Source organism: Phascolarctos cinereus, unplaced genomic scaffold (genome assembly GCF_003287225.1).
Source record: "Phascolarctos cinereus isolate Bilbo 61053 unplaced genomic scaffold, phaCin_HiC Scaffold_7;HRSCAF=346, whole genome shotgun sequence".
NCBI lineage: Eukaryota > Metazoa > Chordata > Mammalia > Diprotodontia > Phascolarctidae > Phascolarctos > Phascolarctos cinereus.
In genome coordinates this window covers 51,242,570-51,251,236 of record NW_027556180.1, presented here as the reverse complement: position 1 = coordinate 51,251,236, position 8,667 = coordinate 51,242,570, and the positions used below count along the sequence as shown (strand labels likewise).

The 8,667-nt window shown below is 35.0% G+C and overlaps 1 non-coding gene across 1 annotated transcript; it reads right to left on the bottom strand.

The window, feature by feature from the left end:
- Window positions 1-263: 263 nt before the first annotated feature.
- Window positions 264-366, bottom strand: LOC144454929 (U6 spliceosomal RNA). Its single transcript, XR_013483476.1, has one exon. It is a non-coding gene; the product is annotated as a U6 spliceosomal RNA (small nuclear RNA).
- Window positions 367-8,667: the final 8,301 nt, after the last annotated feature.

Sequence of the window (8,667 nt, the reverse complement as noted above, 5' to 3'; positions counted from 1 at the left end):
TCTCTTGACCCCTATAAGGGCTAGGTTTTTTTTTTATCTTCTAAATTTGCTTGTCATGGAGCCATTTCTAAAAATGCATTTACATAGGATAAAAAGCTCCCAAATACTGGGATGATAAGAGTATGTGTAAGTTTTCAATAGACATGTGTTAGAAGACTCAAGATACCACTGATTTTAAAATTTATTCAAGTGATGCAATGATCCAAGCTTTATACATACCTCCTGAAGTGATGAAGCTACATTTATTTACCTACTAAATATTTTCAGATACGGACAGCTACACAAATTTGCATTTTATCTTTGCACAGGAGCCAAGCTAATTTTTTCTTTATTGTTCCAATTTTAGTATATAAGCTGCCAAAGCAAGTGTTCAGGGAGGACTACAACCCCTAACAGGAATGGGGAACCTGCAGCCTTGAGGCCATGTGTGGTCCTCTAGGTCCTCAAGTGTGGCCCTTTGACTGAATTAAAACTTCACAGAACAAATCCACTTAATAAAAGGATTTGTTCTTTAAACTTGGACTCAATCCACTTAGGACCTAGAAGGCCACTTGTAGCTTTGAGGCTGCAGGTTCCCCATGGCCACTCTAGCAGAAAAGCTTGCCAAGCCCTTTCCAGGGCTGCTCACTCACTTTGGTGTCCACTTGTCACCCAACTTTCATCTATGGCTCCAAGAAACTGTAGTATGCACAGCTACTGTACCACAGGAAAACCATTTCAGCAGACAAGCTAAACAAGACTGAGGTCTCAAAACCATTGGTGAGTTAGGAGAATGCCTACTCCAAGCATGTGAAGACTTATTCTGGCGGAATGATGAGATGAGAACAATTTGTTCTAAGAGCCTTGAAGGCAGCCAAAACAAGTGCTACCGAGCACTTAAAGCTTGAGCAGACACCACAGATGGTCATGCACTGTATCCTGGGCCATCACCAGTAGTCCCAACTTTTGTCTTGTCACTGAACTTAGAAGATTTTGGAAGAGATAGTGATTCTGGTGACTTTGTGCAACTCTGTCGCACTTAAGTCCCACTCACATGCAAGTAAAGATATCACTCAAAAGTGATGTCATTGGTTTTCTCTGAAAATGAACAATAACAAATATTTTTAGATAAAAGTGTGTCCTGTGTGTCTCTGTATGCATTTAGAAAACTTAGGTTCAAATCACATTCCTAGACAGCTTTTAGCTATGTGATTCTGCACAAGTCACCTAGCTCCTCAATTTTTCAGACAATGCTCTAGAACTATGAATGTCAGAAGGGTTCTGATTTGAATTTATAGAGGGATTTTTTTTTTTACTGAGAATTCCCTCTACAGAAAGTATCATATACACACACACATACATATATACATATGTATAAATGCATACATATGTATATGTGCATATATGGTGTTAAAATTTATGTATGTAAATATACACTTTCTCTTTACATATACTGAAACACAAAATTATAAAACATAACTCAGGCTGACCTATTGAGATATAAAATATATTTCTCCTTAAAAATAATTGATAAAAATGTCCCTTTAAGTGTTAAGAATGTTTATGTTTCCATTTGCTCCTTTTCATATGCTCATTTTAATGAAAAGAATGTCAAGAATTACTGCTTCTTATCTCATATGACTACTTTCCTACTCCTACAAAATTTTGGGGGGAATAATCTATCAAAGGAATAAGATAGGGAAAAGCGGAGGGGCAAATTCTGGAGAAGAGTACAGAATTTTGCAACAACTATATCTTTATGCTAATACAATTTCCTGAAAAGGATAAAGGAAAATCCCACTGCACTTACTATTTGTGGACTAAAATGTATTTTGTTTGTGTAGCTATTTATTGTTCTCTGAAATAGAAAAGAAATGCTTAAATTTTAAAAGTGCCACTGGATACCTATTGATACGCTTTGCTTTGAATCAACCATCAACCAGCATTTATTAAACATCTAGCATAGGTTGGACACTGAGGAATGTGCCAGGGATAGAAACAAAAAAGTAAGATCGTTCTTGTCCTCAAAGGCAGTAACATAATCTATTCACTACCTGAATTTCCAAAGAATTGAAGTTGAGATTTGCTCAAAGGGCAGTGGAGACATAAATGGAAAGAATAATTGTTCCAAAGTTTGTTAATGAAGGACCAAAATTATTGTTCAAATAAGCATTGCACATTTTTTTGGATTATTTGTTTGATTCATTTTAGTGATATGTTTACTTCCAGTTATGCATAGGATCTCAGTAGAGATCCATTGACCAATATGGGCTGATCATGGAATAGGAATGTGGTACAAAATCACCAGACAGCTCACATAAACCACTGCTGCATATGTAGTGCCAAGAAAAATAGAGGAATGGCTACTAATTTTTTCAACCACTGCCTCCCCACCCCCAAATTTATAGAAGGATATAGCTAAGTATCACAAGGGTGAGAAGAAATGGAGTTTCTTTTATTATGTACCCTCCAGAGAGTACCCACATTGATGAGATTACAAATCCATCAAAGCTATACAGCTCTTTGATTGACAGTGAGTTACTTGAGAGTAGGGATTGTTGTTGTTGTTGTTGTTGTTAGCGCTACAACTACTGCTATTAATATCTTTACATCTTCAGTGTTTAGTGCAGTGAGTGCCATGTGGTAAGTGTTTAGTTTGTGTGTGCATATTCATATATCTTAAAGTATGAGAGGTACAAGAAAAGCAAAATAAAACAAGAAAACAAACAAACAAAAAAAGTTGAATTCAGAGGGTTATAAAACAATGCCAATATGAAATACAATAGAGATGATAATGTTTTGGGAAATTAAAATCTAGTTTGGTAAAATTGTTGAACAAATTGTTTTACATACAGTTTTCAGGAAAATTAATATTATGTACATGAAGCTATACCTATATGGCCCTCACTCCCTCAAAATCACACTAAGATTCTATCTTTTGCAAGTTAATATGCTAGATGGGTAAATGTGTTTTTATTTGCAGGCTTTATGATATCTGTGACATGGAAAAGTTATCTTAAAATGAATGACCCAAAATTTCTAAAGGAAATTACAGTGGCTGAGCATCTTAGATACCCAAGGATTTGCATGGAAATCATCATGTGAATGGAGGATGAACACGTTATATAAATCACCAGAGGTGAGGGGCACATTATCTGTATCCTCTGAATCATTTACTGAGTTCTTTTTTCAGTGACTAATGACATTCAGGCAGCCTTGGAATACAGATAACTAGGAGGCAATTAACTGCCTAAGTGCTTCTCAAAAGCTTGACCTGTCAGGCACAATTTCAGATGAAATTGTGATTGCAGGGTTTTTGTGGTAAAAGTCAAGAAAGCACTACTGGGATCAGCCAAACTCCTCCCAACCAAAAAAAAATATATATGACATTAGCACAAGGCTTTTATCTTTATAGATGCTAATTCATGGTAACTGGGGCTTCATGGGATTATTTTTTACCTAAAATGTCATGCCGGGGATGATATTCTGATAAAGACATGCAGAGATTTCTATTTATTGTTGCTCTAAGGGATAGTATAGCTGATTTCTCTAAATATGAGATTAAGTTCAATAAATAATATTGATTAAATGCATAGTATTTGAAAGGCATTATACTGGGCAAAAGGATGCAAAGACAAAATAAAATTAGGAAAAAAAGCAATCCTTGCTTCAAAGATATTTATCTTCTGCTCAGGATACACACACACACAAACATATATATATATATATATATGTTACACATATATTTGTGTGTGAGAGAGAATGAGAGTTGTTGTTCACTCATTTTCAGTCTTATCAGAGTGTATGTGATTTTATTTGGAATTTTCTTGGCAAAGATAATGGAATGGTTTGCCATTTCCTTTTGAGCTCATTTTACAAATCAAGAAACTGAGGCAGACAGGGTTAAGTGATTTGACTTGTGTCATACAGGCCAGTTTAGGGAGCAAAGATGGCAGAGTGAACAATAAGTTGCTGTCTGTCTCCCATATTCATCTCAAAACAAACAAACAACAACAACAACAAGAACAAAACAAAACAGTGTACCATAACAAATCCTGGAACACTGAAGCCGGCCGAAAGACAGGGTAGAGCAGTCTTTTACCCTGGGAAACTTTTAGGATCAGAAAGAAAGGTCCCTCTCACTCAGGTAAAAGGGGAGCACATTCCAGGACAGGAAGCATCCTAGCAAGCAAGCCAGCAGCAAGCCCACCTCAGCAATCCAGCAGGAGATCCTGAGCCTCAGTGTTGTGGAGCATGGAAGTGACAACATCAACATCCTCTATATATCTTAGTGTAGCTAGAAGTACCTGAAGACTCTAGGATACATACTTACCAAATGAGACAACATACCAATACATATGGGATGTATCCAAAACAGTTCTTAGGAGAAATTTTGTATCTCTAAATACTTACATAAATAGAATAAAGAGGGGATCAATGAATTGGGCATGCAACTCAAAAAGCTAGAAAAAGAGCAAATTAAATGTCCCCAATTAAATACCAAAAATTAGAAATTCTTAAAATCAAAGGAGAGATTAATAAAATTGAAAATAAGAAAAGTATTGAAAAAAAATAAATAAAACTAAACTGGTCTTCTAAAAAAACAAAATAGATAAACCGTTGGTTAATTTGATTAAAAGCAAAAGAAAGAAAACCAAATTACCAGTATCAAAAATGAAGAGTGTATTCACCACCAATGAAGAGGAAATTAAAACAAAAATTAGGATCTATTTTGCCCAACTGCATGCCAACAAATCTGACAACATAAGTAAAATTGATGAATATTTACAAAAATATAAATTGCCCAGATTAACAGGAGAAGTAATAAAATACTTAACCTCATTTCAGAAAAAGGAAATTGAACAAGCCATCGATGAACTCCCTAAGAAAAATTCTCCAGGGCCTGATGAATTTACAAGTGAATTCTATGAAACACTTAAAGAACAATTAATTTGAATACTACATTAACTATTAGGTAAAATAAACAAAGAAGGAGCCCTAGCAAATTCTTTTTATGATACAAATACGGTGCTGATATTTAATCCAGGAAAAGCCAAGACAGAGGGGAAAAAAATTATAGAACAATTTCTCTAATGAATATTGAGAGAAAATTTTAAATCAAATATTAGCAAAGAGATAACAACAATTTTATTTTCCATGAGGATAATACCATATGAACAGGTGGGATTTATATCAGGAATTCAAGGCTGGTTCAATATTAGGAAAACTATCAGTACAATTGACCATATCAATAACAAAACTCATAGAAATGATATAATTATCTCAATAGATGCAGAAAAAGCTTTTGACAAATTGCAGCAACTATTCCTATTAAAAACACCAGAGAGCATAGCAATAGATGGAGTTTCCTCAAAATGATAAATAGCATCTATCTAAAACCATCAGCAAGCATCATATGTAATGGGGATAAGCTAGAAACATTTCCAATAAGATCAGGGGTGAAACAAGGATATCTATTATCACCACTGTTATTCAATATTGTATTAGAAATGTTAGCTTTATCAGTAAATGAAAAAAAATAGAAGAAATTAGAATAGACAATGAAGAAACTAAGCTATCACTCTTTGCAGGTGATATGATGGTATACTTACAGAATCCTAGTGAATCAAGTTAAAAAAGTACTTGAAATACTAAATAACTTTAGCAAACTTGCAGGATATAAAATAAACCCACATGAATCACCGGCATTTCTATATACTTCTAATAAAGCCCAGCAGCAAGAGATAAAACTATAAATTTCGCTTAAATTGTAGACAATATAAACTGTAGATGATTAAACTGTAGGTAACACAGAGTATTTGGGAGTCTACCTGTGAAGAAAAACCCAGGAACTATATGAACAAAATTGCAAAACATTTTTCATAGAAAACACTTTTCATACAAATAAAGTCAGATCTAAATAATTAGAAAAAAATATCAGTTGTTCATCAGTAGGCTGAGCTAATATAATAAAAATGAAAATTCTGTCTGGACTAATTAACTTATTCAGTGTCATACCAAATGATCAAAATTATTTTATTAACCTAGAAAAAAATAATTATAAAATTCACCTGGAAGGAAAAAAAAGGTCCAGGATATAAAGGGAATTAATGAAAAGAAAATCAATGCAAGGTGGCCTAGCCATTCCAGATTTAAAACTATATTATAAAACAGCAATCATAAAAATTATTTTGGGGGGACAGAATCAAGATTAGGGAGAAAAGCAGTGACTTGCTTGAGCTCTCTCCAAAACCCCTCGAAAAACCCATAAAAATAACTCTAAACAAATTCTTAAGCAGCGGCATCCACAAAAAGACAGAGTGAAACAAATTTCCAGCCCAAAACTACCTGGATGGTAGATCAGTAAGGTATATTGTGCCAGTCAGAAAGAGGAGCACAGCTCAGTATGGGCATGCAGGCCTCAGAGAACCTGGAGCAGGCCTTAGAGGACTGAATCAAGGGCAGCTGTGGCAGTTTCCAGAACTCTCAATCCACTAACACCAAAGACAATTTACAGGGTCAGTAGGAAAAGTCTGCATCTGCAGTGATAGAGAGAAGCACAGTGTTCTCAGCTCCAGTCCCCAAGCCTGGCCCCGGGTCGGTGGCTACTCCCCAAGCTTCCAGCCCACAGACTGAGGGGGAATGAAGTGGCTGATCAGAGGGGGATTGCAGAGAACTATTTGCTGGTACAAGATTTTCTTACTTTGCCCATGCTTGGATCTGGGTCACAGTTCTGGGTGACGGTCCTAGGGTGAGGAGGAGCACTGGCCTGGTGGTGCTTGTAGTGGCAGTGTGGAGAAAATCATCCTCACAGTTCCAAGACAGAAAAGAGTGCTTGTGGTCACTCATAGACCAGAGCACAGGCCAGGAGAGAAGTAAATACCTTGCCCTTGATCACGGAACCTTGGAAGAATTGAAAATTTACAGGTCCCTGGAAGTATCTCTTAAAACACCTGCATAAAACTCCTAAAGTTTTGGACAGTACGTTCTCCAAACTGGAAACAGACCCCTAACTTAACAAAAAGTTTATAATTCAAGTAATTCCCTGTGATCATGAGCAAACAGAACAAAAAGAGTCAGACTATAGAATCTTACTTGGGTGACAAAGAAGATCAAAACATACAACCACAAGAAGACAACCAAGTCAAAGCCCCTACATCCAAAGCCTCCAAGAAAAATATGAATTGGTCCTAGGTCATGGAAGAGCTCAAAAAGGTTTTTGATAAGCAAGTAAGAGAAGCAGAGAAAAAACTGAGAGTAATGCAAGAAAATCATGAAAAACAAGTCAACAGCTTGCTAAAAAAGACCCAAAAAATATTGAAGAAAATAACACCCTAAAAAATAACCTTACCCAAATGGAAAAAAGAGGTCCGAAAAGCCAATGAGGAGAAGAACACCCTAAAAAGCAAAATTGGCCAAATGGAAAAAGAGGCCCAAAAGCTAAATGAAGAAAATACTTCCTTAAAAATTAGAATGGAGTAATTGGAAGCTAGTGACTTTGTGAGAAATCAAGATGTAAAACATATCTAAAAGAAAGAGTATTTGGTACTGGCTAAGAAATAGAATGATGGATCAGTGGAACAGATGAAGTACAGAAGACAGAGTGATCAATTACTATAATAATCTGCTGTTTGATAAACCCAAAGATTCCACCTTCTAGGATAAGAATTCACAATTTAACACAAAGGCTGCTGGGAAAACTGGAAAAAAAATGGCAGAAACTAGATATAGACCACTATCTCACATAGTATACGAAGATAAAATCAAAATGAGTATTCAATTTAGATATGAAAGGTGATATTCTAAGCAAATTAGAAGAGCAATGAATAGTTTACCTGTCAGATCTATGGAGAGTGGAAGAATTTGTGGCAAAACAAGAAATACAGATCATTATGAAATACAAAGTGGATAATTTTGATTAAATTAAATTAAAAAGTTTTTACACAAACAAAAGCAATGCAACCAAGATTAGCAGAAAGCAGAAAGCAGAAAGCAGAAAGCTGGGAAACATTTTTTTTTTACATCCAGTGTCTCTAATAAAGGCCTCATTTCTAAAATATATAGGGAACTGAGATAAATGAATAAGAATGCAAGTCATTCCCCAATTGATAAGTGATCAAAGTATTTTAACATGCATCTTTCAGATAAAGAATTTAAAACTATCTATAGTCATATAAAAATGCTCTAAATCACTATTGATTAGAAAAATGAAAACTAAAACAACTCTAAACTTCCACCTCATACCTAGCTGATTGGCTAATATGACAAAAAAAAAATAAAAAGGAATTTGATAAATGTTGGAGAAGTGGGAAAATTTGAAAACTAATGCATTGTTGGTGGAGTTATGCACTGATCCAACCATCTGGAGAGTAATTTGGAATTATGCTTAAAAGGTTATAAAAATATGTATACCCTTTGATCTAGCAATTCCACTACTAGGTCTGTAGAGCAAAGAGATCATAAAAAAGAGAAAAAGTCATATTTGTACAAAAATATTTATAACAGCTCTTTTTGTGGTGGCAAAGAGTTGGAAATTGAAGGGATGCTCATCATTTGAAGAATGATTGAACAAATTGTGGTATATGAATGCAAGGGAATACTATTGTTCTATAAAAAAAATGATTAGCAGGTGGGTTTCAGAAAAACCCAGAAAGACTTACATGAACTGACACTGAATGAAGTAAGCAG